The 16,896-nt window shown below is 41.7% G+C and overlaps 1 long non-coding RNA gene across 3 annotated transcripts in view; it reads left to right on the top strand.

Moving 5' to 3' along the window:
- LOC126933578 (uncharacterized) overlaps window positions 1-16,896 on the top strand; it is a 215,138-nt gene that overhangs the window by 129,440 nt on the left and 68,802 nt on the right. The window contains exon 8 of one of the 3 annotated variants that reach the window (XR_007718673.1): window positions 5,373-5,489. The exons of the other annotated variants lie outside the window; for them this stretch is intronic. This is a non-coding gene — a long non-coding RNA (uncharacterized LOC126933578). The remainder of the gene's footprint in view (window positions 1-5,372; window positions 5,490-16,896) is intronic. 3 annotated transcript variants of the gene reach the window in all.

Raw genomic sequence — 16,896 nt, 5'->3', positions numbered from 1 at the left:
TTTTTATCTTTATCCTTTAGATAAAGTTAAATAATTCGTTAAAGTTGATCGTTGCTCATCTTTAATTTTCAGTTTTTCTTTTCTCAGTAAGGATCCATTTTGAGAAGCTTCTCTTTTAATCAAGAAAGTATAGTTCTCTTTCAAATCAGATATCTCATTGTTGACAAAAAGGACCAGATCCTTCCTTTTTCTGCCTCCTCAAGTGTCTCCCTTTCCCAGCATAAACAAGCTGCTTTCACATAGAGACTTGATTGGTACTCAGGAGACATTTGTTTACTCATTCAGTAAACACTTATTGGGGGTCTGCTTTCAGGAAGGGGACTGCTATGGTTTGAATGATACTGTCCCCTCCAAAATTCATGTTGATCTTCAGTGTGACAGTATGAAGAGCTATGGCCTTTAGGAGGTGACTGCTCTCACGAGTGGGATTAAATGTCCTTATAAAAGGACTTGATGCAAGGATTTCAATACTCTCTCCTCCCTTTGTCCCTTCACCATGGGAAGACACAGTGTTCCTTTTTTCTGGAGGATGGGCCAACAAGGTGCCATCTTGGAAGCATAGAACTGCCGTCACCAGACAACAGAACCAGCTGGTACCTTGATCCCAGTCTTCAGAACTGGGAGAAATAAATTTTTGTTCTTTATAAATTACTCAGTCTGTGGTATTCTGTTATAGCAGCACAAATGAACTAAGAAAGTGACCAACTGTCCACTTGACCTGGGACTGCCCTGGCTTTAGGACTGAAAGTTCTACATCCCAGGAAACCCCTCAGTTTGGGGCAAACTCAGGCAGTTGGCCACTCCAACCCTAAATCAAGCTCTGTCTAGGAGCTGGGTATGTAACTGACCATGAGCTTCTTAGGCACTCTGTGACCTTCTGTGGTTCCACGTTCTTTTTTCATGGAGGAAAGCATGCCATGGTGGAAAGGGCACGTAATTGGAACTTGGGCTCAGGTCTCAGCTTGGCCACTAAAGAGGCAGGGGCTTAAGGGCAGATGACTGAGCTTCAGTTTCCTCCTCGAAGAGTACAGAGTACAAACGTTGGGTTTGGTGTTCTTTGACTGCTTTATGACCCAAAGTCTAAAGGCAATGTGGTAAACCAATTCACACTAATTAGTATTCCTAGGTAAGAGTGAGTAGGTCATTAGATTTGTTGACATTTGCTGATGATGCTAATATTTACAAAGTCCTCATTCTATACCAGACATATCCATTGTTTAATTCCATCTTCACAACTTTTGATGTAGATGATTCCTTTACTTTCATCTACAGATGGGGGACTCAGGCCAAGAAAGGTTACATAATTTGCCCCAAATCACAGAGAAGCTTGTGGATCAAAGATCAGAACCTAGGAGGTCTGACTTCCAAATCCAAACTTGAACTGCTGCACTCACTGGCTAGAGAGAAGTCAATAGTTGAAATGAACAGGCTAATTGTTTCTCCCTCAAAGCACTGGAAAAAGGAAACAGCAGCTATTTGGAATGAGATCTTTGCATCCTGGTCTGCTAAAGGTCATGGTCCTGAAAAACAGAGCATGGTATTTGAGAAATTAGTGTCCTTAGTTTATAGAAGGGCCCCTCCCTGCTCTGTAGGACTAGCTAAAGGGTGGTAGAACCAGATTGAGAGTTAGAGCATTCTCCATCCCCTACACCTCTCTTTCCATTCTGGGTAACTTGAGGACATTCTCCATACTCCTTGCAGGATCTGTAAAGTACTTGAGGTGCTGTTAGCAAGGTTCAGAGGGCCACTACCAGCTGCTCCCACTGCTTCTCACTGTTGGCCTGAAAAACAATTCCATTTAGATCTGGATTGCCTAAAAGTTTGCATGTGTGTGTAAAGGGGGTAGGAAGATTACTACTAGGCACGATTCTTCTCCTTTTTTAGAAAGAATAATTTGAAATACAAACAAAATAAGGCTGTGGGGTCTTATTCCCAGCAGCTGGCAGACTTTCACTTACTTAAACTACCGTGATTGCTTTATTCGTATATTTTGCTTGCCCCCATTCTCTTCCTCTCTGACTCCTTATAAAAACAATACTATTTCATGAAGGGAGAAATTAAATGCTGTTAGTCTTTTAGACCAACACTAATTAACAGCATTTATTTTTACTGCGATTGCCTACGTGAAAGTATGCAAAAGGAAATTTGTATTCTGAGAATGTGATTGCTTTGGTCTGAAGCGGTAAAGGGAATTAACTGTTCCTGGGAACTCATCATTCTTTGCTTGAAATTCTCCAGAGAGCAGTGAAACACCAGTGCCAGGGGCAGAATATAGAAACAAGGGCCAAATGCTGTGGCCAATTGAGCTGCCAGCCACCAGTATGATCATTCTCAAACCCAGGTCTGACCTACTTTTTCTCCTGTTGCAAAACCTGAGATGGATCTCCTGCCTGCTGGGTCAACGTGAAGCTCCTCAGCCTGGCATTTAAAACATTTCACAATCTGGTTCCCTCTCTCTCCAGCCTTATCTCCCTGTACTCACCACTGCATGCCAATGCTCCCATCGTAGGCCTCCCCCTTATCATTCTCTGTGGTTTTTTGGAAATGACTCCCTTTTGTTTTAAGGCCTTCCACACCCACCACACCCCTGCTACCTGGTGAGTCTTGTCATCCTCTAAATTGAAGGTTGGAGCTCGCCTTTTCTGTGCAGCCTGTTTGAACTCCCCCTGGCAAAGTTAGTTTCTCCCTCCTCTGTGCTCCCACACTAGTTTGCATATTTTTATCAGAGTATTTATCACAATGTATTGTAATGTTATTGGCATGGCTGTCTCCTTCATTAAACTGTGTCCTATTTATTCTTGTTATCCACTTCCAATTTCAGGGTCTGGCACAATCCTATCACATAGAAATACTTAATAGATGCTTATTGAATGACTGAATTATGGCTGTTATTATATGTCAATTAATATTTACTGTGTGTTTACTATGTACAAAGCCTCATGTGTGCTGTGTTTGTGTATTGAGAGAGGGAGAAAAATATGTAATGTTGGTCACAGTCCTAAAGAAACAAAAAAATTCTGTGTGAGACAAAAAATTAAAAAGCAAAGCAGAAGGACCTAAACATTATGCCTAGATATAGATATAGTCAGCCCTCCACATCCATGGGTTCCATAACCATGGATTCCACATCCATGGATTCAGTCAACTGTGGATCCAAAATATCTGGGGAAAAAATGGTTGGTTGCATCTGTACTGAACATGTGTAGACTTTTTCCTTGTTGTTATTCCCTAAACAATACAGGATAGCAATTATTTACACAGCATTTATATTATATTAGCTACTATAAGTAATCTAGAGATGATTTAAAGTATCCGAGAAGAGGTGTGTAGGTTATATGCAAATACTACTGTTACCAGGAAGAGGTCCTGATTCAGACGCCAAGAGAGGGTTCTTGGACCTCGTGCAAAAAAGAATTCAGGGCAAATCCATAGAGTAAAGTGAAAGCAAGTTTATTAAGAAAGTAAAGGAATAAAAGAATGGCTACTCCAAAGACAGAGCAGTGGCTTGGGCTCTTCACTTACTATACTTATCGTTATTTCTTGATTATATGCTAAACAATAAGTGGATTATTCATGAGATTTCTGGGAAAGGGGTGGGCAGTTCCCAGAACTGAGGGTTCCTGACCTTTTTAGATCATATAAGGTAACTTCTGGACATTGCCAGGGCATCTGTAAATTGTCATGGAGCTGGTGGAAGTGTCTTTTAGCATGCTAATGCATTATAATTAGCATATAATGAACAGTGAGGACAACCAGAAGTCACTTTCATCACCATCTTGGTTTTGGTGGGTTTTGGCCAGCTTCTTTTCCGCAACCTATTTTCCTGTTTTATCAGCAAGGTCTTTGTGATACGTCTTGTGCCAAGGTCTTGTGCCAACCTCCTAGCTCGTCCTGTGACTTAGAATGTCTAACCTACTGGGAATGCAGTCCAGTAGGTCTCAGCCTTATTTTACCCAGTCCCTATTCAAGATGAAGTTGCTCTGGTTCAAACACCTCTGACACCACAGCATTTTATAAAAGGAACTTGAGCATCCATGGATTTTGGTATCTGCAGGGAGTCCTGGAACCAATTCCCCACGAAAATTGAGGGGCATCTGTATATAGTGGTGAGAGCATGGAAGAGGGGAGAATCATTTGAATTGGGGCTGGGGCAGGAGGGCAGCATCACAAAATTGGCATAGGGTTTGATGGATATAGAAATAGTGGAGGGGAGAGGGAATCTAGACTGAGGAAACAGTAGGAACAAAGGCATGAAGGTAAAGACGTAGTAATTTCAGTGGAACAAAAGGGCTGGAGAGTCCTGGTCTCACCATAACTGGGGATATGGCATACTTTAAAAAGATCTGAAATAAATTCCATTAATATCAATAAGTACATTTTCCCTAGTTGCCTATATTTGCATCTTCTAAGCAGGAGTGGTGATTAATCATCTCCAAATTGCTCAAGGATATGAAACAGGGTGCTCATAAGTCTTTAGCAGCAGGAAATGCTTGTTGCAAATAAAACTATTTACAATTTACTTTGTGAGCATCATTTCTGTTGGGACTGTGCAGCAGATAACGATAACAGTAGGTGTTAGCCCAGTCTTAACAGAAACACAAAGAAAATGTTCGTGACAGCCATTTCCTATATATATATGTATTTTGAGACGGCAGAGTCTTGCTCTGTCACTCAGGCTGGAGTGCAGTGGCCTGATCTTGGCTCACTGCAACCTCTACCTCCCGGGTTCAAGCAATTCTCCTGCCTCAGCCTCCCAAGTAGCTGGGACTACAGGCGTGTGCCACCACGCCCAGCTAATTTTTGTATTTTTAATAGAGATGGGCTTTCACCACTTTGGCCAGGCTGGTCTTGAACTCCTGACCTTGTCATCAGCCCGCCTTGGCCTCCCAAAGTGCTGGGATTACAGGTGTGAGCCACTGATCCCGGTGTGACTTTTTTTTCTTTTAGAGACAGAGCCTCGCTCTGTTGCCCAGGCTGGAATGCAATGGCACAATCATAGCTCCCTGCAGACTTGAACTGCTGGGCTCAGGAGATCCTCCCACCACAGCCTCCCGAAGAGCTGGGACTGATAAGCACATATTGCCTTACCCAGCTAAATAAAGTTTTTATTTTTTTTTGTAGAGAAGTGTCCTTGCCACATTGCCCAGGCTGATCTTGAACTGCTAGTCTGAAGGAATCCTCCCACTTCAGTCTCCCAAAGTGCTGGGATTACAGACATAAGCCACCATGCCCAGCCCGGTTTTATACTTTTAACATATATCCAGAAAGCACAAAGTTGATTAATAATTTACATTACAGTTATATTTTTAAAATTAACCCTAAAATTTGTCCCTTAGTATTTCTTTCCTTTCTTTCTTTTTTTTTTGAGACAGAGTCTTGCTCTGTTGCCCAGACTGGAGTGCACAGCATGATCTCAGCTCACTGCAACCTCTGCTCCCCGGGATCAAGTGATTCTCTCGCTTCAGCCTCCCAAGTAGCTGGGATTACAGGTATGTGCCAACATGCCCAGCTGAATTTTGTATTTTTAGTAGAGATGGGGGTTTCACCTTGTTGGTCAGGCTGGTCTCGAACTCCTGACCTCAAGTAATCCTCCTGGCCAGCACGCTGGCCTCCCAAAGTGCTGGGATTACAGGCGTGAGTCAACATGCCTGGCTCAGTATTTCTTTATAAAAATAAAATGTTAAAAAGTCAAATACAAATGCTGTAAATGAACCAACCAGGAATTCTACGTGGTCAGTTTCTAATTTCAAGATGGAAGGTGTTGACTTTGCTGTCGTTTATGTTAAAAACTTTTAAACTTTAACTCATGTATCCACCATTTTTAACAATATTCATAAAGTCCCCAGTGTGGCTTGTATGAAGTGTGGCTTGTATAATAGGAGGCTTGTCAGACCACTATTACATAGGCATTGTTGCTACATTCTGGGTGGGATCATTTTAGACTCTTCTGTGTTCATGCCTTCAAGGACCTGCAGATGTCAGAATAAAGATAACCAACCGACAATGATCTCTTGCATTTCCTCCTTACCCTTTTCAAATCAACATTACCTTCGCCTTCTTTTAAAAATTCTATCAATATTGGCCGGGCGCGGTGGCTCATGCCTGTAATCCCAGCACTTTGGGAGGCCAAGGTGGGCGGATCGTGAGGTTAAGAGATCGAGACCATTCTGACTAACATGGTGAATACCCATCTCTACTAAAAGCCCAAAAATTAGCTGGGCGTGGTGGCGCGTGCCTGTAATCCTAGCCACTCAGGAGGCTGAGGCAGATTAATTGCTTGAACCTGGGAGGCGGAGGTTGTAGTGAGCCAAGGTCGTGCCACTGTACTCCAGCCTGGCGACAGAGTGAGACTCAGTCTCAAAAGAAAAAAATTATATCAATATTAATGTCCTGATTTCTATTGATATATAATAGTTTTACATATTTTTGGGGCACATGTGATATTTTGACATATGTATACAATGTGTAATGATCAAATCAGGGTAATTGGGATATCCATCACTTCGTTTATCTTTCTTTGTGTTGGGAACATTACAATGTTTTTCTTTTAGCTTTTTTGAGATATACAATAAATTATTGTTAACTATAATTTCCCTAGTATACTATTGAATGCTATAACGTATTTTTTCTATCTGACTTCATTTTTGTGCACTTAACTGGGTTCTCTTGTTCCCCTCTCCCCACTTCCTTTCTCAACTTCTCATAACCACAGTTTTACTCTCTATCTCCATGAGATCCAGTTTTTAGCTCCCACATGTGAATGAGAACAGGCAATATTTGTCTTCCTGTGCCTGGCTTATTTCCCATAACATAAGATCCTCCAGTTCCATCCATGTTGCTGCAAATGACAAGATCTCATTCTTTTTTAATGGCTGAATAACATTCCATTGTGTATATACACCACATTTTCTTTTTCTATTCATCCATTGATGGACACAAAGGCTGATTCTATATCTTTGCTATTGTGAATAGTGCTGCAATAATCATGAGTGTACAGATGTTTCTTTGATATACTGATTTATTTTTTAAAAATATGTATCCAGCAGTCAAATTACTGTATCATATGTTCTATTTTTAATTTTTTTGGGAACCTTCATACCATTTTCCATAACGACTATACTAATTTGCATTCCCACTCACAATGTATGAGCATTCCCCTTTCTCCACACACTTGCCAGCATCTGTTTTTTGGTTTTTTTTTTTTTTTTTTTTTTTTTTTTTTTTTAATAGCCATCCTTTTTTTTTTTTTTTTTTTTGAGACAGAGTCTCGCTCTGTCCCCCAGGCTGGAGTGCAGTGGTGTGATCTCGGCTCACTGCAAGCTCCGACCTTCCGGATTCACGCCATTCTCCTGCCTCAGCCTCCTGAGTAGCTGGGACTACAGGCTCCCGCCACCGCGCCTGGCTAATTTTTTTTGTGTGTGTTTTTAGTAGAGACAGGGTTTCACCATGATCTCGATCTCCTGACCTTGTGATTCGCCCGCCTCGGCCTCCCAAAGTGCTGGGATTACAGGCGTGAGCCACGGCACTCGGCCAGTAATAGCCATTCTAATTGGGATAAGATGATATCTCACTGTGGTTTTGATTTACATTTCCCTGATGATTAACGGTGTTGGGCATTTTTTCATATACCTGTTGGCTATTTGTATGTCTTCTTATTTTTCACTTTAAAAATTTTTTTTCCTTTTTTTGTCTTAGTTCATTTTCTGTTGCTTATAACACCGTTTGTATGTCTTCTTTTGAGAAATGTTTGACCATTTTAAAATCAGAGTATCTGTTTTTGCATTTTGCTATTGATTTGTTTGAGTGCCTTAAATATTCTGGTTATTAACCTTTTATAGGAGAGATTGTTTGCAAATATTTTCTCCATTCTGTGGGTTGTCTTTTCACTTTGTTGACTGTTTCCTTTGCTGTGGCAGAAACTTTTTAGCTTGATATAATCCCGTTTGTCTATTTTTGCTTTAGTTGCCTGTGCTTTTGAGGTCTTATGCAAAAAATCTTTGCCCAGCCCAATGTCCTGGAGCATTTCTCCAATGTTTTCTTCTAGTAGTTTTATAGTTTCAGGTCTTACATTTTAGCCTTTAATCCATTTTGAGTTGACTTGTATACATGGCGAAAGATGGGGATCTAGCTTCATTCTTTTGCATGTGCCTTTTCCCAGCACCATTTATTAAAGAGACTGTCCTTTCCCCAAGGGATGTTCTTGCCACCTTTGTTGAAAATGAGTTGGCTGCAAGTGTGTGGATTTATTCTGGGGTCTCTATTCTGTTTCATTGGTCTATTTCCTCATTTTCCCTTTTTCAGTTTTTCATAGCCCGATGAAGTAAATAGAGCATGAAAAATGATCCTCACTTTAGAGGTGAAAAAATCAAAAGGCAGAAATGATAAATAAATCACTTACACTCACATAATTGGTTGTTGCCATGGAAAGAGCCAGAACTCTTGCCTTCTGACTTCTTGGCTGTTGCTGCACTATGGTGCTCATGAATAAATTTACCTCATATAGAGTGTTGTAGAGATGGGAGCAAGAGTAATATGATTGCCATAGAGATCAGTATAGGAAAGGATGCCAATTTCATGATAGAGGGGAATGACTCAGAGAAAGCCTTTGGTTCACCTCTGAGGACAAGGCCTATTAGCATAGATATATCCGATGTTCATGCAGGGGACATATTCCCACTAAAATTTGAATTTAAAAATCTCCAGGTCTTTCACAAGTAACCAAATAGCATCACATTTCGAGGGCAGAAGACAATAACAGCCATCATCAGGAACATCTGTGGAATGCTCAATCTGGACCAGGTGCTGCATTAAGAGCTTTGTATCCATCATGTCCTTTAATAACCACCCTGTAAGGAAGGTACTGGGACTGTCCTTGTTTTACAGCTGAGGAAATCGAAGCTTAAGTGGTTTGTCGAGGTCTTAAAACTAATAAACCACAGAGCTGAGAATGAACCCGAGCAGCCTGTCCCCAAAGCCCATGTGTTTCCACGACATTATTTCCAGCTCCTGCATATCAACTGTAATGTCTGTGAGGCAGAGGAATGGGGGTGGACCTGACCCTGAAGATTGAGTTCAGTGGTTAGATGGCATCTGAGAAGGCAGACTCCAGAGGGGCAGCCTTAGTAAAAGGAGCCTGGAACCCACCAAGGCTTTTCTCCTGCGGCCTCTCCTGCAGTGCTGTGTCTCAAGAGACAAATCTGTTGGTAAAGAGCAGCCGAGTGTCAAGGAACAAAGCATGATTTTCTCACCTCTGTTTCCCTCTTGTTGTTCAGAAGTTTATTTCTGCTTGTCGGTTCCTTTTCAAAAGTGATTTTCTAGATCTTGATGTGGTCGCCAGTAGAATTAGGTGTCCATCTTCCTGAATTTTTAGCATGTTTTCTAACTTTAGAAGACTGCTTCTGAAGAGACAAATAAAATATTCCTTAGACATGGATGTGCAGAGGCTTCTCTCAGTGGAGTATGCTTTCTGTTCATCCCCACATCCTGCCTCAGTTCCTAAAGCATAGGTGAGAAGTGAAGCCAGCTGTTCTCCTGAGAACCCATCATTTGTTCTCTGGGGACCTGATTCATTCCTTGTGACTCTCAAAAATGCTATGCAGCAGCCCTTTGAAATGAAATGCTTTTCTATTGAACCAGAAAATAATCACATCCTCCCATTTACTCTTTAGGGTACAAATTGATCTGACTTGATTTGTCAGAGAGCCAGAACTGCAGGCAAATAGACGCCAGAGAAATCAACCGATCTTTTAAGCCAGCAGTAATTGTTCCTCCTGTCGGCTGGCTAAATGAGTTGTATCTGGAGGAGATGCTCAGAATGAATCAGAATGCTCGAGGTGACAGAAACACAGAGCATTCCAAAGTGGGCTGTAACAGAGTAAGTGTTTCTTCATGTCTTACAAGGGTTTGGTTTCATGTTTTTTCCCCTTTCCCTCTTATTCTGTCTCCTGGGGCTAGTGTTATCTGGCAGAGACCAAGCTGATGCATGTATATAATAGCAAGGAATAGTAGTTTGTGTGGGGATGAGGGAAGGTGAGTATTAGCATTTAACCCTAGAATATACTTACCTGTGTCTCAGTCACTAAACCCAGGAAGTTCCTATAGAATAGGCACCACCAAAGAGGCGGTAAAATCCCTTTGCTGGCGAGCTGTCCATCTTTTTTTTTTTTTTTTTTTTTCTTTTTTTTTAGACAGAGTCTCACTCTGTTGCCTAGGTTGGAGTACAGTGGCACCCTCCCAAGTAGCTGGGATTACAGGCATGTCCTCCCACGCCCAGCTAATTTGTGTATTTTTAGTAGAGATGGAGTTTCACCATGTTGGCCAGGCTGGTCTCAAACTCCTGATCAGTGATCCTCCTGCCTCGGCCTCCCAAAGTGGTGGGATTACAGGTGTGAGTCACTGTGCCTGGCCCCATTGTTTTTAAATTAAAAAAAAAAAAAAATGAAATAGTTTGAACATACAGGAAAACTGCAAAATATAATTTACACTCATGTACCGACTACCCAGAGTCATATTAGCATTGGTTCTCTTTTTTTTCTTCCTTTTTCCCTCTCTCGCTCTTTTCTTCCCTCCCTTCCTTCTTTTGAAACAAAATGTTGCAGTATAGCTAAATCTCCATTCTTTTATCACATTGTTTTATTTATTTATCTTCCTTTCCAGAGGGAGCTGATATCATAAGGTTAGAATTTATCTTTCTTGTTCATTAAAATTACCTTATATATATGCAGAAATAATATGCAGCACTCTTTGGGGGTAGGTTTTTAATATTAACCTATGTGGTATATTTTATATGTATTCTTTTACAACTTGTTTACATTTTTTGTTGGGATTTATCCATGCTGATACTAATAGGTCTAGTACATTTGTTTTAACTGCTGCATTGAATTGCTTTATATGACTAACCTCAACTTTATTTAACTTTACTCTGTTATGAACATGTTTTTTCCTACTATAAACAATGCTGCAATACTTGTGAGCTCTCTTCAGGCCCAGGTGTAAGGTTTTTTTCTACAGGGTATATATTTAAGAGCGGAATTGCTGGGTTACAAGATTGGCTTTTCTTCAACTTTACTAGCTATTATCAAATTGTTAAACTGTGCACTTAAAAATAGTTTATACAGCATCCCCCTAAAGGATAGACCAAAAAGGAATAAGATGTAGGAATCGAATAGCAAAAAGATGTAACAAAAAAACTAGTTCAGTAAAGCACATTATGTTTGTTTTCTGTAACCTGGTCCATGATCTTTCTGGTTGTATTTCCTTTCTTGAAATAAGACTCTAATGCAATCTGTATCCTACGTGAGGTAAAATAGTGCCTGAACTACCATCTCTATACTATTCCACCATAAATAGACAAGGCAAGTAGCTGGGTAAGAGCTCCTAAGTTATCCTTCTGAGCTCCAGACTTTCATTCCATAACTTTATCTTCAGACTTTGTTGCAATATGTGCCCAGGTTGGGAAACTAGCTTCATTTTGTAATCACCCATAAAATCTGAAGAAAACCAGGTCTTAAAGGTGGAATGTACCAATCCCCTGGAGGATATCAGAGTATCTGGTGCAGGTCACAGAAACCTCTGACCATCAGAAATAGAAATGAAAAAAGATCTTTATTTCATGGTGTAACCAGCTTGTGAGTACACATTTGGACACACTCATTTTGATGCTTCCATTTACAGTGGTTCTAAACCCTATAGGCTTATGCTAAACTTCCACCACCTTCCCCTCAGAGGCATCCCCCCAGTTATTTCAAGGGGGTCCCCAAGGTGTTGGCTCATCACATGTGCTGAGAAACACGTTTGCTTGTGTGATGCCTTGGCTTCTTTGTCAGGGGACTGTACCCTGGGTTGGCCCTCAGTGAGAATGGGACTCCATTAGGCACATCCATATTCTTCCCTTCTTAGGAAGCCAGAGCTATCCGTATGCGTGGCAGGGTTGGGATAGGGTGAGAAGGGGAGCAGGACCTTTTCTCTAGCTCTCCTCTCGGGCTCTAAAGCAGCACACATGTACCCAGCTTTGCTCAAAGCCTCCCTTCTGCTTCTGCACAATTCCTCATGTTTTTGAGATTCAAAATTATTTTTTTGCCACAGGGTTGGAGTCGGGGTGGGGAAAATGTTACTCCATTCGCGCTATTGTCACCCTATTTCCTGTCTCTCCTCCTAGGCACTGTGTCTCAGTACTCTCCCAACTTGGTCCCCAGGCAGTGAGCGCTTCATGGCCAGGGAGAGATAGGACTGAACCCTTGTACCTTCAAACATATCTAAATCCCTGTTGCAGTTCAGGTGAGACAGCCTGCTAAATAGAGTCACTAAAGACACAAAGAGGCCCTTTGGGGGACATTCATTATTTTCCTCCCATGGCAGATCAGCAACAAAAGCACATGAAGACACCAGCCTTGTTTTGAATGGAGAACAGATCTGTGCATGTAAAGAAGAAATAGCTTGTTTGGGGCTAAATCAAACCTCTGAACATTTCTTTTTCTTTTTTTTTTTTTGACAGAGTTTCACTGTGTCACCCAAGCTGGAGTGCAGTGGTACAATCTTGGCTCACTGCAACCTCTGCCTCCCTGGCTCAAGTGATTCTCCCACCTCAGCCTTCTGAGTAGCTGGGATTACAGGCATGTGCCACCATGCCCGGCTGATTTTTTGGTATTTTAGTAGAGATGAGGTTTCACCATGTTGCCCAGGGTGGTCTCGAATTCCTGAGCTCAGGCAGTCTGCCCACCTTGTCCTCCCAAAATGCTGGGATTACAGGTGTGAGCCACTGTGTGCCCAGCCCTCTGAACATTTCTTAAAACATGGAATCATGGCTGGACGTGGTGGCTCACGCTTATAATCCCAACACTTTGGGAGGCCAAAGCAGGAGGATTGCTGAGCCCAGGAGTTCAAGATCAGCTTGGGCAATACAGCGAAACCTTGTCTCTACAAAATAATAACAAAAAAAGTAGCCAGGCATGGTGGTGCACACTTGCAATCCCAGCTACTTGGGAGACTGAGGCAGGAGACTTGCTTGAACCTGGGAGGTCAGGACTGTAGTGAACCATGATTGTACCACTGCACTCCAGCCTGGGCAATATAGTGAGACTTCATCCCAAAACAGAAAACAAAAACACACAGGATCACGTTTGAAGAGATCTTAGGTGTTATCTAGTTCACCATCCTGTCTATCTTGATTATCTACTGTTTTGTTACAAACCACCCTGAAATTTAATGACTTAATAGTGATTCATTGTTTTTCACAGTTCTGTGGGTTGGCTGAATGGTTCCTCTGCTGTTTTCACCTGGGCTGACTTATGTGGCTGTGTTGAATTGGAGCTTCCAGGATGGCCTCATTCATAGGTGTGGCAGATGGTATTGACTGTTGGCTGGGGTGCCTTGGTTCTCCTCTTAGCCTCTTATCCTCTGGAAGGCTTCCTTACATGGTGAGTCTCAGGGCAGCACTTAAAGAGGATGGAAGCTGCAAGGCCTTTGGAACTCATACAACCACATTCTTGTCACATTCAATTGGTCAAAACAAGTCAGAAGGCTGGCCCAGAGTCAAGATGGAGAAATAGACTCCACTTCTTGATGGGAGTTGTTGCAAAATATTGTGGCCACTCAATCCCAGCTATAGCATCTCTGATGGTTGTTCTAATTAAATAAGGCTAGTGAAGGGCTTCTTTCTCTTTCTTGAGACAACTTGTTTCATGTAGACCACCCACAGTCTTTCCTTTTGGATGAACACCTCTTTGGTTCAAAATAAGCATCAGGGTCTCACGCATCCTTATTCATTACTGGGGATATGAAACCTGGAGGAGATGAAAAGGAAATTGTACCTTTAGGACACATGCATGGAATAACTTATTTTTGTCTAAGTTACACTTGAGCTAGATGTGCCTGCTGGGGAGGTACCCTTGTTCTGGCTAAGCTGGGCCAGTGTAGAGCTGAGGGGCAATAAAACAAATGAGCTGATTGCACCTGTCTCTGGCGTAGATTTTAAGGGAGAAAGAGAAAGGGGGTCCTTGAGATTTCTGTGCTATTCAGCCTAGTTCACTAAAGCAGGAGAACAGAGAAATTAGTTGGAGAGGAAGCCCTGGTCCAGAATAAAGGGTGCCCAGGGCTAAAAATCTCAGGAAATTTTGTGTTGTCGTAAGTATCTGGATGGCATGCAGATCCAGGGGAAGCAAGAGGATGCAAACATACTTTTGGTTTAGTGCTCTGTTACTCACAGTGTGTTCATTGGGTCACCAGGAGAATCTTGGGCCCACTGCATTTTAATAAGATCACCAAATAACTCATCTGTTCATTAAAATTTGAGACGCACTGACTTAGACAGCCTTCCCCCAGTGAGAGGACTCAGGTAAATCTGGCCTTAGTTCCAAAAAAGAACTAGGTTTGGTACCACTCAAGGTTTTCCGGGAACAGAGAGGACCCAGCCTTACTGTCTGTAGGTACCTGCAAACCGTGGCCCTTTTTTCTAAGCAGGGCTTTTAAGCTTTTTTTTTTTTTTTTTTTTTACAGTTTTAGTGAGATATAATTCACATACCATGCAATTCACTATTTAAAAGTGTACAATTCAATGGTTTTAAAAAAATATTCACAGATATGTACAACCACCACAGTCAACTTTAGAACATTTTCATTATCTCGAGAAGAAATCCCATATTCTTTAGCTATCACCTACCTCCCCACTCTCCTATCCCTAATCTCCCCAGTTTTTAGTAGCCATTAATCTACTTTCTGTCTCCATATATTTCCCTAATCAGGACGTTCATGTGAATGGAATCATATAGTATGTGGTTCTTAACCATTTTTTTTGGGTAATGGACACCCATTGAAACTCCTGGAAGCCATAAACCTGCTCCCCAGAACACACATGACGAGTATATTCACCCAAAATTTCATGAATACTCTGAATGCTTAGTTTAGAGAGCTGAGCCTAGATTAAGAACTCATGCCCTGTGGCCAGTCAAAGCAGATAGTTGTAAGTGGGTCCAGATCTAACTGGAGCAACATTGACAGGGATGGGACTGCACAGGGATAGGTCGTACAAGGTCATCATCACTCCAAGGTGGAAAGTGACTAAAGCAAAGGACAGGCACCAAGTGTTTACAGAGCTAAAGGAACTGTGTTTGTAACACATAGTTTGCCAAGGAGGGGGAGATGGTGAACAGATGTGTCATTTGCAATTATTCCTAAAGATGTTAATTATGCAAATGGATCTCTGATTAGGGTTCTAAAAAAAGAACACTATATATTACAGGGTGTTGGATGTGTACAATCAAGCATGCTTGCTGACTGTTCCTCCAGGTAGTCACTGTTCGTGCCAGACTTACCACCTGCAGCTCTTGTTTTCAACGTGAACTGGAAAGGGGTTCTGAGGGCACTTTCCAACTACAGAATATTAAAGTTGGAAAGTGATATCTGAGATCATGGAGTACAGCTCTGTCTCTGTTCAGAGGCAGGAACTGAGATCCAGAGAAATTATGTGACTTGTCACTAGCAGAGCAAGGATAAGAGCCTATGTCTTTTATATCATCGATTCCCTTTCCCTTGCCTTATTGCTTCAAACAGGACATAAGTCAACTCTCAATTTTCTAGTCAGGGTCTATCTTAAATCTATGTGGAGCGAAGGCCAAGGGAATGATGTGAACAAAATATTTCTCTCACCTACTCAGCAAGTGCATGTGAGTATGTATGTTTGTAGGGGAAGGAAGAGGGGGAGTAAGTGACTGGGATAACGCAAAGACTATATTTTATTTATTTATTTATTTATTTATTTATTTATTTGTTTGTTTGTTTATTTTTGAGATAGAGTCTCGCTCTGTCGCCCAGGCTAAAGTGCAATGGCGTGATCTTGGCTCACTACAACCTCCACCTCCCAGGTTCAAGCAATTCTCCTACCTCAGCCTCCTGAGTAGCTGGGATTACGGGTGCCTGCCACCAAGCCCAGCTGATTTTTGTATTTTTAGTACAGATAGGGTTTCACCATGTTGGCCAGCGTGGTCTTGAACTCCTGACCTCAGGTGATCCTCCCGCCTTGGCCTCCCAAAGTGCTGGGATTGCAGGTGTGAGCCACTGCACCTGGCCAAAATTTTAGACCATGCTATTGGTCATCTGTGACTATTGAAGTTAAATTTAATAAAAATGAAATAAAATTTAAAAATCAGTTCCTCAGTTACAGTCACATTTCAAATGCGCAGTAGCTACTTGTGGCTAGTGGCTATCATATTGGATCATACAGAACATTTTCATCACTGTAAAGTCCTATTAGACAGGGATTTCTAGAATTTAGAGCCAGATTTTCTGAGTCTGAATCCCAGTCCCAGCACTTATGGTAAAAGCTTGATTGAGTTATTTAATGTTCCCAAGCCTCAGTTTCTTCATCTGTAAAATGGTATCTGCCTCAGTGGTTTGCTATGAAAATTATGAATGTAAATAAGAAAACATGTATTCAGCTCTTAGCAAAAGAACCTTATGCTTACTAAGCACTAAATAAATGATCGTCAGTAAGTAGCCTAGCTTCATGCTTAGACTGTGCAGTTGGCCGGGCATGGTGGCTCATGCCTGTAATCCCAGCACTTTGGGAGGGTGAGGCAGGTGGATCACTTGAGGTCAGGAGTTTGAGACCAGCCTGGTCAACATGGCAAAAGCCCATCTCTACTAAAAATACAAAAATTAACTGGGCGTGGTAGTGCACACCTATAATCCCTGCTACTCGGGAGACTGAGGCAGCAGAATCGGTTGAACCTGGGAGACAGAGGTTGCAGTGAGTCGAGATTGTGCCACTGCATTCCAGCCTGGGTGACAGGGCGAGACTCCATCTCAAAAAAAAAAAAAAAAAGAAAAAGAAAAAGAAAGAAAGACAAAAGACCGTGCAGTTTCTTCTAATTGGAATGATGCAACTTTTTCTCTGGAAGAGTA

The sequence above is a fragment of the Macaca thibetana genome, chromosome 13, assembly GCF_024542745.1.
Source record: "Macaca thibetana thibetana isolate TM-01 chromosome 13, ASM2454274v1, whole genome shotgun sequence".
Lineage (NCBI taxonomy): Eukaryota > Metazoa > Chordata > Mammalia > Primates > Cercopithecidae > Macaca > Macaca thibetana.
Note: the sequence above shows the minus strand (reverse complement) of the source record. Positions and strands in the feature narration are given on the sequence as shown.